This window comes from Dasypus novemcinctus, chromosome 15 (assembly GCF_030445035.2).
Source record: "Dasypus novemcinctus isolate mDasNov1 chromosome 15, mDasNov1.1.hap2, whole genome shotgun sequence".
NCBI classification, from domain to species: domain Eukaryota; kingdom Metazoa; phylum Chordata; class Mammalia; order Cingulata; family Dasypodidae; genus Dasypus; species Dasypus novemcinctus.
This window is the reverse complement of record NC_080687.1, coordinates 9,158,377-9,175,332: the sequence shown is the minus strand read 5'-3', so window position 1 is coordinate 9,175,332 and position 16,956 is coordinate 9,158,377.

The following is a 16,956-nucleotide window of genomic DNA, read 5'->3' as shown; positions in this document are numbered from 1 at the left end:
AGAAGAAACCTGGGGCGGTAGTGGGGGGCTCCAGTGAAGACGCTCAAGCTCAGATGATAGGAAGTGGAGTCAGGTTTGGGAATCCCTTGCAGATTCCCGGTGAACATCTGACCACAGGGGCTGAAAAGTAAGTCCGCAGGAGGACATTTAGAGCCAGCAGACGAGGCCAGTCAGGGGGACCATCTCAAGTGGCGCTTAAACAACCTTGTCCTGCCCTTGCCGCCAGCCGCCCAGATCTAGGGATATGGCTGCAACGCGGGGGCCCCCTCTCCCCCCCCACCCCTATCCCCTCTCCCCCACCCCCTATCCCCTCTCCCCCACCCCCTCTCCACCCCCTCTCCACCCCCTCTCCACCCCCCACCCTGCAGCAGCCTAGGAGAGCAAGCAGAGAACTCAAAGGAGAATCACTCCTCTAGCAACAGCCTGACGCTGCACAGCCCCGGAACCCTGCGAGGCGCAGCACGGGCGACTGGACGACTGGACGACTGGACGGCATGCGCATGCCACTTCACAGCCCCTTCTCGGCCCCTCCCTAGGACGCCCCTCTTTTTCTAACGTTAGGTTGGAAAACTCCACCCTGTGGTCCTCTGCCTACAGATAAGCCCTGCACCTTCAGCAGAGACTGCTCAGCCCCTGTGGCGGGGAGGCAGCAGGTGGGGGGAGACTGCAGGGGAGAGGAGGCCGCAGGTGGGGGGAGACTGCAGGGGGGGGAAGGCCGCAGGTTGGGGGAGACTGCAGGGGGGAGGAGGCCGCAGGTGGGGGGAGACTGCAGGGGGCGGAGAGCCGGAGTGGGAACAAGGAGAGGAAAGAAACACAGGAGCACCGAAGAGAAACAGCCACGCAGGTGCCCGGCAAAGTCTAACATTCCTGATAGAGCAAAAAGAGCGTCCCCAAATAATAACCATTTAATAACCCTTTGAACCCCACTCAGTTATAATCCCTAGATGACAGACTGAGCATGACTGTTTTAAAAAAATGTAATCAGCAAATGCAATGAATGCGTCACGATGATGAAAGAGGTTGTCGATGTGGGAGGAGCGGGGTGAGTGGGGTGGGGGGTATATGGGGACCTCATATTTTTTTAGAATTAACATTTTAAAAAAATAAAGAGGGGAAAAAAACAATAAACAAACAACAACAACAAAAACCTGCCTTCCCACTAGAGGCCGAGTAATGGGTTTCATTTTGATTGAAGGAAACCGCCTTCGTTCAAGCCAAGTCCGGAGGCTCCGGGGGCCGCAGGCGGCGGCTCCTTCCCGCTCTCCCGGGCGCCATCTAGCGGCCGCCAGCTGCACTGCGCTCCCCTTCCAGCTTCTTCCTGCCGAGAGCGGGTTCCCGGGAAAACCCTGAGGCCTGCAGCGGGTGGGCGTGTGGGAGCGGCGGGGGGAGACTGGGCCTCTTTGACAGACATTTTTTCAAAAGTGGTTGAAAAATAAAGACTCCCCATTTATGGGATTTCGCACATGACTTTGCTTGACTCAAACCCAGACTCATGACTTAAAAAACAGCGCAAAGGCCGAGCACAGGCGTTTGGGAAAATGCCCCCGTGCACACGTGAGCAGCTCGCTGCTTAGCACGTGAAACACGAGCCGCGTTCTGCAGGGTGGGCACCTTGCAGCTAGAGCGCATTGGGGCCCTAGCGTTCTTCTTGTCCCACCAGCTGGGCTAACCTCAGGACGTGGCGGGAGCGGTGGTCGCCTTGACGGTCAGCGTGGCCGACGCAGGCTCTGTCCCCAACTTTATACTCAGTGGACCTTGAACACCAACGTGTGGGGCGGTGACTTTGGGATCCCCCGTTACCCCCCCCCCTCCATCGATAGGGGAGCTAACAATTTCCCCCTTAATCTATCCCAGAACTGGCTCCCCCTGTTGGGGCCGGGGAGGGAGGGTCCGGTGACAGGGCAGTGGCCGGGAGACGCTTGTCGCAGCGATCCGCCGGCTGCCTCACCGGCGGGGCCCGGTTTCGCCCTCTGCACAAGGACGCTGGGAGGGTTGGTAGGAAAGGCGAGTGTGACCGTGTGGTCCCGCGCCCGCCCGCTCCCAGCGCTGCCACCAGGGCTCCCCTGCGCCCCGGCGGGTGTGGCCCTGAGAATCCCCAAACTTCCCGAGGTGAGAGCGCTCAACCCTGCCCGTCCCGTTATCCTCGGGCGCCCTGGCCGTTGATGAAGGTCATGGGCATGCAGACTTTGAAACAGCCCCCCCCCCTTTCCCGCAGCAGCCCCCCGGGAACGTCCTCTGAGAAAAAGCCAAGTTCAGGAAGGCTGCTTCCAACGACCTTGGCTTCCAAGAACCCCAGGGAAAACAGACTGGGCTGCGGAGGCGGCGCCTGGCTGGAAAGCGAGGAAACCAACGTTTACCCCGGGGAACGGGGGTGAGAGCAGAGCCCGCGGGCTGCAGGGGCGCCCGGCGAAGGGAGGGCGGCTGCAGGGGCGCAGCCACTTCCCCGCGCGGGGCCGGGAGGACGCCGGCCCGGGGGCCACCAGCCACCCCGCGACCCCATCGGCGGCCTCCGTCCGGGTCACGGGCGCGGGCCGGGCCCCCGAGCTCCCGCCCGCCAGCCCCTCGGCAGCCCCGCGCCGGCCGAGCGCCCCACGGCCCGTGCGCGCCGCGCCCCGGTCCTCGCCGCCGCCGCCGGGGCGCCCCCTGGCGGACGCCGCCTCCCCGAGCGCCGGGGTCGCTCCCCGGGCCCGGCTTCCGGGGGCTGCAGGACAGGGGAGGCGGGCGGCAGGCAAGCGCCCTGGCCAAGGAGGAAGGGACCGAGATGCGACCCGAGGCAAGGGCGGCCGGGCCGGGAAGAGCCTGACTGCAGGCCCAGGACAGTTTCTATTTGCCTGCTGGGTGCACCAGAGCAGGGGCGTCTTTCTCTTTGAATCACTTTTACTCTGGCAAGGAATGAATGAGTTACAAATGCAATTTGTTTTCTTAAACAGATTGAATATGCATGTCTAACCCCACCTTCACAAAACCTTCTGTTGGAAACGAGAAATGCTTAATGCAGGCCAAGGCGTAAGATAAATTACAATTGAATCCCCTGTGAGGAACTTTAAAAGTTGTCCCTTAGTCGGTTTGGTACGAACAGACACGAGAAGTAAAACGTCTTCAAGTGCACATCTGAGAAGGCTTCTGGATGGCAGCCCTAATCCCACCTTGTGCCTTATTCCCTTAAGAGAATTCATCAAGGAGGAGAACGCTTGGGGATGTCCCTCCGTAGGTGAGGCGGTTAGCCCTGCGCCATGGACCCCTCTGTCGCTCCCGCTGTGAGGGGATGACCGTGACATCGTGTGCTCCTGGGGAAGCCCCGTTTCCAAATGGGGTGCCTGGGACTGGAAGAAGGAACTGGCAGTTGTTTACTTTGCAAAATGAGTGGACAGATGGATCCTTTAGACCCAAGGCCAGGCTGGAGTGCCCCCCCCCCCCGGGCCTGAGGTCCTTAACCCCGGAAGACGGCGAGGGGCAGAGCAGCTGTGGCATACCTAGGGCCTCCTGAGAAGGCCCGTGGCCGAGCCTGCCTCTGAGGAAGCCTCTGACGACGTGGAGGGGGGGCCAACCTGAGAGCCGTCAGTGGGATGGCCCTGAGGGGTGGCCTGTCAGAGCAGGGCCCAGGCTCGGTGTGGGGGGAGGCAGGGCCCAGGCTCGGTGTGGGGGGAGGCAGGGGCCAGGCTCTCTGTGGGGGGAGGCAGGGGCCAGGCTTCCTGTGGGGGGAGGCAGGGGCCAGGCTCCCTGTGGGGGGAGGCAGGGGGCCAGCCTTCCTGTGGGGGGAGGCCAGCCCACCTGGTCCTCAGGCCTCCCTCCTCCCAATGCTAGCCCTGGGTCCAGGGTCAGTCAGAGAAGTGAAGCACCTGGGGAAATCCAGAATGAACTGGATCTAGAGAACAGAGGCCTCAGGCGTGGGGGAGGACACATCTTAAATCTACATATTTTGGATGAAAATGGCATGCAAAATGCTGTTGTCTTTTTGCTAAACCTTTTACTTCAAGTCATCAGGTAGTTTTAAGTGCTTTCTGGTTTCAGAGGACATGGAATAATTTGAAGGCAAAGAATTAAGTAAGGAAGGTCGTTTGCTTGCCTTATATTGGTGAAAGGATACCTTTTCTTACCTAATGAGGCTGTGCCACGCCGGGGAAGCTGCATCTCGCTGTTATTGTTTAGCATGTGTTGCACTCTCACTGTGGCCACATGTCCCCAGCAGCAATGAAAGCCTGGCATTTCGTTTCCAGAAGACGCAAAGGAGCTCTGCCGCCTTTTTTTTTTTTTTTAAGATTTATTTTTACTTATTTCTCTCCCCTTCCCCCCTCAACCTCCCTGTTGTCTCCTCTCTGTGTCCATTCGCTGTGTGTTCTTCTGTGACCGGTTCTATCCTTATCAGTGGCACTGGGAATCTGTGTTTCTTTTCGTTGCGTCATCTTGTTGTATCAGCTCCCTGTGCGTGTGCGACGCCACTCCCGGGCAGGCTGCACTTTCTTTCGCACTGGGCGGCTCTCCTTACGGGGCGCACTCCTTGCGCGTGGGGCTCCCCTATGCACGGGACACCCCGTGTGGCAGGGCACTCCTTGCGCACATCAGCACTGCTCATGAGCCAGCTCCACACGGGTCAAGGAGGCCCAGGGTTTGAACCGTGGACCTCCCATGTGGTAAGCAAATGCCCTATCCATTGGGCCAAGTCCGCTTCCCCTGAAGCTCTGCTTTCTATCAGTGGTTCTCAAAGTGTGGTCCCAGACCAGCAGCAGCGGCACGTGGGACATAGTAGAAATGCCCATTCTCGGGCCTCTCCCTAGACCCCCTGTGGCAGATTGACTATGTCCCCCAGTTTAGACATGCTCTTGATCTGGATCTGCACTCCTGGGGGTGTGAACCCATCGTCAGGAGGACCTCTTGAAGACGTTCTCTTCAGCTAATGTGTGGCCACTGAATGTGGGATTCCCAGCAGCCTTTGGAAGCAGAAGAAACTCAAACGGTCAGAGAAAGCCACGGGGACCAGAATCTCAGAAGGTGGGGCCCCAAATCTGTTCTAATAAGCCCTCTATGTGGCTCTCAATCTGAGAGCCATCATCATTTCTTCCTCATGACATCAAGTGTTTAGCTTGGCTTGAAAGTCAGGGAGATCCCAGAGTGATGGATTTAAGACAGGGTTTGGCATGTGGGAAATAGAGCTTGCTCAATATGCAGTCATCACCCCTGATTCCTACTGGCACAAGTCACCCTACATAAATCAGACAGGATGGAAGGGGAAGGGATAGGCTCCAGGGAACCCGGAGGGAGGTGTCCCGTGATGTGCCGCAGGGCTCTGCTCACAGCCGGGCCCTCTGAGCATTCTGATGGCTGATGAAACTAAAGAAAGGCTTTCCAAACATAAAATTTACACATTAAGTTGGCAGAAATCCCAAATGTTTGAATGCTAGATCTAAAACGATAGCAACAGAATTGTAACAATGATTTCGAGCCAACAGTGTGTCCTCATTTGGGACAATGCACTGCCATCAGGCTCAAGCAACCAACTGCACAACGACACCAAGGCATATAATTACTTGAGGCCGGTGAGGACAGTGTGCTCTGTGGGAAAGTCACTGGTAGGATGTGACCACCAGGAAGCCAGTGAGCACCAGGCTTACTGGTGCCATCTTTTCAGGAGAGCGCATTAGGCTGGAAAATGCCTCCCCAAGGATATCTTCTTTTCCTAGGTCTACTTGAACATATGGCCACAAGTGGTAGGCTTCAAACTGCAGAACGCTGTGCTCACAGCCACGGAGAAGTCCGACATCACGGTGTCGGCAAGGCGGAGCTTCCTTCGGAGGCTGCAGGGAAGAAGTAGCCTCTGGAGCTTTGCTGGTAATCCTTGACATCCTCCCAAGGAAGTCCAAGTTCCCGTCTTATTAGGACACCAGTCCTATTGGGTTAGGGCCCACCTAATCCAATTTGGCCTCATCTTAACAACTTCAAAGTTCTCTTCCAAATAGGGTCCCATTCCCGGGCCTGGGGATTAGGACAGGGACATATCTTTTCGGGGGTGTTCAGTTCAATCCATAACGATATCTACGGCGGACGCTGGAATCTAAGAATGCTACCTCACATGGCAAAAAAGAAAGAAAGGTCTTTGGAGATGTGATTAAGTTAAGGATCTGTGCCCTAAATGCAGCCACATGTCTCTTTATAAGAGAGGGCAGGGGGAGCTTTGACACATGGAGGAGAAGATGATGTGAAGACGCTGCAGAGAGATTTAAAGAGCCGGTCTTGAAGACTGGGGTGATGCAGCTACAAGCGGGAAGGCTGGCAGCTGCCAGCAGCTGGAAGAGGCAAGGAGAGGATTCTCATGGAACCTCCAGTGAGAGCACGACTCACTTCAGGCCAGTGCTACCGATTTCAGATGCCTAGCATCCCAGACTGCGAGAATCAGTTTCTGTTGTTTTCAGCCACAGGAAGCGAATACAAGGAGAGAAGAGAGTTCTGTTCCATTCTTCATCAGGTGGTACAGTGTTTGATTCTGGATACCACACTTTGAAAGATGCATTTACTGAAAGAGCTGTCCAGTGGCCCCGAGAGGAGAATTAAGAGTGATGGTTGTAAGTGAGGAGGTGAGCAGGTTCAGCTTCAGATAAGGGAGCCCCCTCTGGGCAGTGGCTCCACCTGGACTGAAAGCACTCAAGCAGAGGCCCCGCGGGAGTGTGGAGAGGGACTCAGGCTCCAGGGAAGGGTCCCATTAGAGGCCCTGCCAGGCCCCTTTGGGTCTGGAGGTTCTGGGTCTGGGTGATTTTACAGCAGTTCTCTGGTCTCACTGGAGCCAAAGCGGACAGGAAGAAAGGAGGCACTTGGAGGCTGTAAAAGTCTCAGCCCACAGTGATGATACCCAGGCACGGATGTGGCTTTGGAGATGGAGGGGAAGGAATGCATTTTTAAAAAGGTTGCGGCAGCTAAAGCGATCGGTCTTTGGCAACAGCTCGAAATTGGCGAGAGAAGAGTATTTATTATGCCCACCCCAAGAGCACGGACCTGCGTGCCACCGGCCAAATAAATACGAGATGGACACCTTCCCCAGGGAGAGAGTAGAATGCGGCAGGAATCCGTGAACACGGTTCTGATAATGAAGCACCCTCCGTGGGGGTGAAAGGACAGAGAGGAAGGGACCAAGGGAGGATAGAGTCCTCAGTGGTTTTGCTTTTGAGGAAGAGGGCTTTGCAAGATGGTCAGATATGGTTAAAGAGAGGGGGAAAGGGCACTGAGGAGAGGGGAGGGGAGAAGGGCAGGGACTTCTGCATTGAAGTGGTAAAAAGGACACTGGTCAGGGTTGTGTGGAAAAGCCTAGAAAGGGGGTTGGCCCAGTGGCTCAGACGTGAAGGAGGCTTGAAGCAAAGGCTGCAAGTCCAACCATGAGACAGGGGAAGGCGCAAACACACCACCTTTTGTTTTGGTCAAGTTCAACTAGAACCTGACCAGAGGGGCTCTTCATGGCCTCAGGGTGGGACAGCGCTGCTTAAACAAAACACAAGGCCAAGGCTTCATGAGTTTGAAGACATCAAAATTAAAGGGTTTATTCAAAGAAGGACGAAGTTACAAGAGAAATTGAGAGAAGATATTTGCAAATGTTCAAATTCACAGGGCCCAGTATCTAGAATATGCAAGAACCCAGCAGATGAAAAAGTTGGAAACCCCCTCCCCAATTCAACAAAGGAAAAGGAGAGGCAATTCACAGAGGAGGACCCCTCCTGACTAACAGGCCTGGGAAGAGATGCTCAAACTTACCAGTAATTAGAGAAATACAAATTAAAATGATAACGAGACAGCATTAGCATCCCATCTGATCGGCTGAAATTAGGAAGCTGGATAGTGCCAGTCGATGGTAGAGATGAGAGGACTGGCATTCTCATGCCTTGCTGTGGGTTTGTGGCCTGGTGCAGCCATTTGGGGGAGCAGGCCTCATCAAATGTAATGGAAGTAAGCCCATGACCCAGCCATCCCACCCCTGGGCCTGTGTCTCAGAGAAATCCCTCTGTGGATCCAAAGGAACCACGTGTGAAGATGCTCGCTGCAGTTCTGTTTGGGGAAGTGGGTGTGGATGGGGGGGGAGCGGATGGGTAGAATTGGAGGAGGCACACTATGAAATACTCTGCAGCAGTCAGAAGAAAAAGATGAAATGTACTCATGTCAAGATGAACAGAGCTTTTAAAATTTAGCACCCAGTCAAGAAAGTGGGAAACAATGAGGACGATGGGGCATTCGTGTGCATTTTGTAATATGTGCTTAAGCTTATTAAACACTGCATTTTTGATAAGGCACATGTTAGTATCAGGATAAATATCAAGCATATTAGAGTTGTTGCCCCATGAGGAGAAGAGAGAACAGGTGGGAAATGGAAGCCAAAGGAATACATGAACGAATCAATGAATGAATGAGCTGGGCGGGAACCAATGGTCTAAGTGTACTGTCTCAGCTTCCTAGCTGTTAAAACAATTTCCATACAATGGATTGGCACAAACAACAGGAACTTTGGGCTCCTGTTTTTCAGGTGAGGAGAAGTCCAGAATTTAGGGTCAGCAGGGAAATGTTTTCTCCCCGACGATGGGTGTTCAGGAGCTGGGTGCAGGTGAGCTTGGTCCTTGGCTTTTTGGTCACACGGCAGTGCATGTGGCGAGGTCCTCTCCTTTCTCCTCGTGTTCCACTGACTTGCGGCTTCTTCCTTCTCTCTGTCTGTCTGACTTTCACCCTGTTTATAAAGGGCTCCAGTAACCCAGATTAAAGCTCAGCCCGATTTAGGTGGTGCACAATATAACTGAAGGAGCTTCTTGAAGGCTCCTGTTTACAGCGGGTCCACGCCCCCCAGAATGCACACCAAGACCAAGAGCATGTCCAAAGTGGGAACCGCAATTCCATCCACCACAAGTGCATGGACTGAGGAGAAGGACTAATCCTGCCCTCCGCTGAGAGCAAAATAAGAACTATTAAGCACTACGTCAATTACCAGTGCAATTCGCAACCTGAGTCTTAGGCAGATGATTTATATGCTTTAGTAAGGAAAGGGGTTCTACAAAGAACCTGTGAAGGCTTAGAAAGTTGAAGTCGTGATGCAGTAATAATAATAGTAAAATAGAGTTACCAAACCAAGAGATCAAGGAGTGTCATTAGATAGAGCCTTGCACTTTTTTCAGTAAACATGTGACAAGTATCCATGACTAGAGCAAAGAAATGTGGACAGAATGAAAAATACTAGATATACTGTTCGAGCAAGTGAAGTAATTAAATCCAGTAAAGTTTGGTTAATCAATTTAATTCCACCTAGAGCTGTGATTCTTGAGAGTTTTCAGGCTTGGACCCTTCAAGAATCTTATAAAAGTTATGGTCCCTATTCCCAAAAAAAAACCACGTAAGTATATACAAAATCATGTGTGCAAATACCAGAGGGACACAAATTCCTTGGAGCCGTGGATTTCAGACTGTGGATCAAGTTTGTAACCCATCACTGGGTCTTGGCTTGTGTACTACAATGAAGAACTTGACTCTCATTGTCCAGAAGCAACCTCTGACACTGTGAACTTTCCCCGATAGGAGTCTCTTTTGTCCTTCATGGTGGGCCCCAAACTGCACCTGATATTTCACCTGCTGTCGAGATGGCAGGGAGCAGCCAGCCACACCGCGAAGACCCACGAGGGCATGAGGGCTGGGGCTCTGAGCCACGGCCCATCGGCCCACCTCCCCGACCTCGGGGAGGGGCAGGGGTCTGGAGATTGGACTCAGCTGCGTGGGTGCTGATTCCATCAATAGTGCCTCTGTAATGAGACCCCGGAGAAACTCAGGACCCTTAACGCCCGGAAGAGCTCCCGTGATTGAGAAGAGGCACGGCTGTGCCGGGAAGGTGACGCGTTCGGACTCACGTGGAGAGGACACAGAGGCTTGTGTTGAAGTCCCACCCAAGCCTCACCCTTTGCACCTCCTCTTTTGGGCCCTTATTCATAGGCTTTTGCTATAATAAAACTGTAACAGTAAGTCCATCACCTTCAGCGGGTTCTGCGAATTCTCTAGCCCAAACGTGTGGTCAGTTGGTCAGAAGTGCAGGTGGCCTGGGCGCTGGCCCCGGTGCCTGCGGCACGGTCCTGGAGGACCCCCCTGAGCCTGTGGAGTCTGGGCCCACCCAGGTGGGCAGTCAGAGTTGAAGTGACTGGAGTTGCTGGCTGGCAGCTATTGTCAGAAGCTGTTGTTGGAAGTTGACTGGACTTCCTGGTAACGTATACAGCAACCTGAACAAGAAACCCTGGGGTGACATTGTGATTGGTAAACGTTTCCCTAGGTTATCCTGACATGCATGCCTAGGTACAGTAGTAGATCAGACCTTGCTGATGACCAGAATCACCTAAAGACCCTTCATAAAAAGGTTTCCAGACCTCATTACCAAGGGCTTCTGCTGTGTGTGGGTCCAAATATCTCCGTATTTTTACTTTTCTCCAGCTTGATAGATGGGGGTGGGAGCTAGGCTGGGCCTTGGAATTTTCTAACTGCAGGTGGCATGAGAGATGCGTTGCTATGTATAGTCAAGTTCACGGGTGCCCCGCCCAGATGTGCACAGCTCTCTCCCAGCTGTGAGTGCAGCTGATAAGGGCTCCTGTGACCTTCTAAGGCTGCCCTGGGCGGATGGGGGCCACCCTACCAGGGAATCCTGGGAGGTTCTGTGCCCTCCCCTTGGGGGTGATGACATGATGGCAGACTGAGTTTGAGTCCTGGGTCCATCATTTACCAGCTCTGTGACTCTGGGCAGGCTCCTTAACTTCTCTGTGCTTAAGCATCAAAATAAGAGTATTTAACTCAGAGGGCCAAAGTCAGCAAACTAATGAACAATATTTGTTACAGAACACAGCACAGAGGAAATTTAAAAATGCTAGCAATTATCATCCTTATATTTTATTCTTATTATTATAAAAAGCATAGAACATGATGTAGGACATCAAGTGTTTGAGGTCTCAAATCCAAGCCCTTGAGGAAAGGTAATAGCCATCTTCAAATGCTTACAGGAATACTGAAGGAAATACGACTTAGACCTGTTTCAAGAATTCACCAGAAAGCAAACCTGATCCAAAGGATGGCAGTTACAAGGAGGTAGGTTTTGCACAAATATTTCCAACAATGGAATCGACCATCTCAAGGTAATAGGCTCTTAAATGAATGTGCACTGGTAGCGTTTAAGCAGACGATGCTCATTGATGTAAGACTATGACAGGGAAACGATTCTGGCATTGATTGGAAGTAGGACTAGCTTTTGATGTCCACTTAAGATGAGACATGACAAAATGAGTTAACCAGCTTTGGAATACTAGACATTCCCTTTGGGTTTAATGTTTGCTCAAATTTTAAAAAAATAAATAAATTGAAAAAGAAATGCAGTAACTGGACACACACAAAGATATATATATTATATCTGTGAAACAATATTTCAGCATCATTTATATTATGTAATGGAGGAACAACTTAAGTGGTCATCAATAGGGGATTAGTTAAATTACAGTATTCATGTAGCTGTTAAACATGACAATAACAAACACTAGTGGTGACAATGTCAATCGGGGGTGAGGTCTGAAATGTGTGACAAGGGCGAGGAGGCAACAGCGCTGACCCCAGAACTCCCCCAGCCACACCCGGAGGGCTCTGCCAGGCTGTGCAGCAGGGGAGCAGCTCTGTGCGGCTCCAAGTTCATTGACAGAGAGTTGTGACATCCATGGATAATCATGGATAAATGTTACAGACCTAAAGAGGCATCTGAATGAGTTCACCAAAAATCAGCCGGGTTTATTATCCATGGGTGTAAGACTTGAGGTGGTTTTTCTGAAAACTTTCCTTTTTACAGTTTCTGTGTCGTCTTCACTTCTTAGGTGAGTATACTTTGGTTGGATAAGAAAAAATCAAATATTCCTTACAGAATTAAGGTGAAGAATGAAAGTAATGGACACGCCTGCAGGCTCTGGCTTCTGCGTAAATTCGAGGGCCCCTCTTTTCGAGAGTCGTCAGGGCGGCTGCTGTCTGCTGACCCTGCTTCCCCTCTCCCCTTCTCTTGAGTGTCCCCGGTTTGGGGTCATGTGCTCTAGGGAGCAGCCTCCGGGCCAGGCCTCGGGAAATAGGCTCTGTCCAGAACCAGCCCGCGACCTGCGGAAGCCACTTCAGCCCCCGCGCTGCATTTCTTCATCCGTAGTTAGGTGACTTAGGCTGCCCGGCCTTCCAGCTGTTTGAGGTAGGAAATCTGATTCAATGCTCTTAAACTTTTCACGACACAGAGCTGTTCAGGAACAGCTCAAAGAGCTGGTGTGGGGCCTGAGCCAGCCTGACGCAGCACACCCCGACACTTCAGCACGTGCTTCCCACAGAGGAGAATGTTGCCCTGCACGACGGCCAGACAACGTCAGAATCAGGAGCCGGGTCCACGCACGATGGGCCCTTTGTAGAGAAGGAGCCGGTGGTGAAAGACACATTACATTTAGCTGTCCTCTCTCTTTAGCCTCCTCCAGCCTTTCCTTCACTTTCACGACTTGGACACTTTTGAAGATGACAGGCCAGTTTTATTTTGTAAACTGTCCATTTGGGTCTGTTTGAGGTTTCCTGAAAGATGCAGGTCCCACATCTCTGAAAGGAGTATCACAAATGGGATGCCGAGTGCGTCTCGTTGTGCCTGTCGAGGGGTGTGGAATTTTGACTTGTCCCCTTCCTGACGATGGTCAGAGCGAGCGCCGGGTTCAAGGGTGCCGGCCCGTCTTTCCCGTGAAGAGCCCGTCTCCCCTGTGTCATTAGGAACCAGTTCCTAGGAGGCGTGGCCCACCTGTGAGCACCACGCACCGCGTCACGTTTCCCATTTCGTCCCTGCTCCAGCCTCGGCCTCCGTCTCCCGCCCGTCTCCCCAGGACTCCGCGCCTGGGATTTCGGCCCGTCCTGATTCGGTCTGACCACATCTCAAAGACCCTCTTTCCACGAGGCCACCTCTGTGGGTCCTGGAGGTTTGAACTTTAGCATATCTTTTTTGGGGACACAATTCAATCCACAACACGGGGGGTATCTTGCTCTCATTTTACATGTAACATGGCATTGGGAACCCCTTCCCGCTCTCTTCGGGCTGGGAGCTGTGCTCGTGGCTACTTTAGGGTCCCAGCAGGCAGAGAGGGGGACTATGTGATGACATTGGGCGAGATGACATAGGTGCGGTGTAGACAGGTAGAGGCGGCTTACGGGTGAACACAGTCACAGCTGTGTTATTCCCGTGTCTATCCACTGACAATGAGTTCACACGCATGCCTCCAATTCCAATCCCACTGGAACTTTCGGTTTCCCCCTTTTCCACACCTGCAGCTTCTTTATCTGACAAGGAGAGACCCCCACCCGAGAGACTCACCAACAGAAATAGCCCATTAGTCGTGATCTATCTCCTCATCAGATCCCGCGCCCTGTGAGTGGCCAATCCCTGTCTCCACTGCCACCCCCACCCCACGTGGACACGCTCCTGGCCCCACTGTCCCCCACACCCCCACCAGGACGCCTCCCCCAGGGTGGTCCCTTCCTCAGCCTGCTCAGGCTCCCTCCCCCCCGCTGTGCCCTCGTGCCCCCTCCAGGCGCCCCTTTGCGTTACCTGACTGGCTTTCGTGCTCCTAAACCAGCAAAGAGACCTCAAAGCTACGCGTCGCACTGAAAACATGTCATGGATTCTGCTTTTGCCTCCTGTTCCTCCTGTGTTAAAAAGATAGAGCTGGAGAGCGAATGTGGTTCACGCAGTTGAGTGCCCGCCTCCCACACGGGAAGTCCCAGGTTCGGTTCCTGATGCCTCCTAAAGAGAAACAGAAGGAACAAGCAAACAAACGAAAAAACCAATTCAAGGGAACCAATGTGGCTCCCTTGTGGTTGAGCACCAGCTTCCCACCTATGAGGCCCCAGGTTCAATCCCTAAAAAAGAAAAACACAAAAAACCATATAGCCTCCCATCCTCTTGGCACAATAAAATGTTCGGAAGCCTTCTGTCTCTGAAAGGACACGGAAGGATCCACCCGAAGTCCCGTCAGAGGCAGGTAAGTTAGTGACACACTTTGGTCTAAGTCTCCAAGCCAGAGCCTCCCTGGAACACCAGTTTCACAGCCCCACTGTCACCTGACATCCTGTACAGGTGCCTCATCAGCATGTCAAACCACTTACCATGGTCAAGACCAGAGCTTCACGCCCCACCCACCGAACCTGCCTTCCGCAGTCTTCCTCGTCCAGGAAAGGGCACCGCCACCCACTCACTCTGCTGAACATCCAGATGGTATTTTTAAAAAATATATATATATATTTTTTTAGATTTTATTTTTTTGTATTTATTTCTCTCTCCTTCCCCTGCTCCCGTTGTCTGCTCTCTGTGTCCATTCTCTTTGTGTTCTTCTGTGACCGCTTCTGTTGTTTTCAGCGGCACCAGACATCTGTGTTTCTCTTTGTTGCGCCATCTTGCTGTGTCAGCTCTCCATGTGTTCGGCACCATTCCTGGGCAGGCTGCAGTTTCTTTGGCGTTGGGCGGCTCTCCTTATGGGGCGCACTCCTTGCATGTGGGGCTCCCCTACGTGGGGGCACCCCTGCATGGCAGGGCACTCCTTGCGCGCATCAGCACTGCGCATGGGCCAGCTCCACACGGGTCAAGGAGGCCCTGGGTTTGAACCCTGAACCTCCCATGTGGTAGGCGGATGCTCATCAGTTGAGCCAAATCTGCTTCTCCCAGAAGGTATTTTTATTCTTCTCTTTCCCAGAGACTCCGTCCCATCTCTACCATAACAACTTGACCCCCCAACATATCCCAAGTCCACCTGCTTCCACCCATGCCCACAGTCACCGTCCGAGTCCCAGGTGCCACCACCGTGCCTGCAGCCATGCCAGGAGCTGCCGGCCACCGTCCTCCTTCCTCGGCAGGTTGCGGTCTTGCTCTCAGTCGCCCTCTCCTTCCTTCTCTGGGAGAGGGTCCTACCCTCGGCCCCAGCGACTTTGGCCAGGGCCTACGGAGAGCGGGCTGAAGCTTCGAGCCCCCTCGCTCTGGTCTCTAAGGAGGCGAGGGGGAAGGTGCTGTCCGGGGGGGCTGCACCTGCAGCCCAGGGTCCGGAGTGAGAAGGCACGAGAGCCGAGCAGCAGCCCACCGCCCGCCGCCCTCGAGAAACGCCAGGCGGGAAAAGACATAAGCCGTGCTCAGCTTCTGCAATTTGGGGGTTGTAGCTCATCACCAACAAAGCCCACTCCTAAATTCCCCTGTTGGTTATCATTTTTTAAAAGCATATGTCAAATCAAGCCATTCCCACTTACCGCCTTCCAGCATCTTCCCATAGTAGGTTGAAACAAGCCCCCCGTGCCCCAGGCCCCCTTCCTCAGCGCCCTCATCTCCCACCATGCGCCTCTCCTTCCTGGGAGCCCTGCTCCCTCCGGACCCGCCTCCTTCGTTCCTGGAGCAATGGAGCTCATTCCAGCCTTCCGTCCTTGCTGCTGCCCTCCCCTTTGCCCTGGCTCGTCTCCACAAAATCGCGTCCTTCTTGTGGTTTTCATCTTGGCGTAAGCACCGTTGCTTCAGAGACGTCCCTGGCACCCACACTACAAGCCCCGCACCACCGTGGTGGCTCTTTCTGTGCCAGGCTCAGCCCCGGGGCTCTGGTCTCTTTGTGTCTATGGCATCTGTCTACCTCCTCCCCCTGGCAGGAAGTCCCGTGGGTGTGGGGACCCGCCTGCCTTGGTGCTCACAGCCTCCCCTGCGCACAGGACGGTGCAGCCATGTAGCTCGGTGCACACCTGATGAAGGAACATGTGCGTGGAGCCAGGTTTCCAGAAAGGAGTGCTGGCATTGCCCCCATGGGGTGGAGCGATGCTCTTAAAGGAGAGACCAGGAGGGCAAGAGACCAGGCGGAACGGAGACCCTCAGGCCCTGCCGAGCGGGGGTGGCGGTGGAGGGACCCTGGCAGGGGCTGTCGGGAGACGCTGGTCCTGGCGCGGCCAGCGCGGGGCTCTGGGCTCTCAGCGCAGCACCCATGTCTCTGAGGCCCCAAAACAGCAGGGCTTTCTGGACCATCCTCTGAGGCCTTCGCCGCGCTCAGTGCATCTCACCACCGGGAATCCACCTTTGCAAACCGACCCATCTTGGGGTCTGGCGAGGAAGCAGCTAAAGGCCCTGGCGTGCCAGGTTCCCTCTTCCCCCAGAAAGAGAATGAAGCTACAAGCCCACAAGCAGAAATGAGAAGCGCTGAGAGGTCGAAGTTGACTGTACAGGCTGGCGTGGCCTGGGGTTGGAGGAACCTCCTGGGCTCGTGGGCAGGGAACGGCCTTGGACACGAGAAGACCCGTGTCCTGCGCTCAGTCCAACCACTCGCTGTCACCCACGGAAGTCACATCGCTTTTCCGAAACTCAGTTTCCTCATAAAATGGGACTAATACTACCAGTTTCAGGGGGTCTGGTGGAGATGAAATCAAATAACCTAAAAATAAAAGCTAACCATTACAGAGTGCTTGGCATGAGCCCGGAACTGTGCACAATTATTTACATGCATTCTTTTATTGACTTCTTACAATAATCTATAAGTTTGGAATTATCATTACTCTCATTTCATAGATGAGGAAACCGAGGCATAGAACGCTCAGGCAACTTGCCCTGGGACCCACTTTTCTACCTAAGCCGTGTCCTTGGTTGCTTCTCCATCCACATCTGCCACAGGAGCAGCAGGGCCTGGCAGGGACAGGCAGCCAGTCCTGCTTGTCCACTTCTCAGCAATGCATGCACGCCGTCCTCTGGAGAAATGTTTTCCTGCCTTCCATAAACTAATGCTGGTAGCCACTGTGTGGAGAGTTGTTTTGCCCTAAGCTCTGGGCTGGGCGTGTGTGCGTGTGTGTGTTGGACTTCTGTTCTCGTTGGTCAGTTGCTCCTATCACCCCAAGTATGGCATGAAGGTGGCGCGGTGCTCCCTGCGCAGACAGCTTGGACAGGGCCGTGGGACACATGTGAGTCAT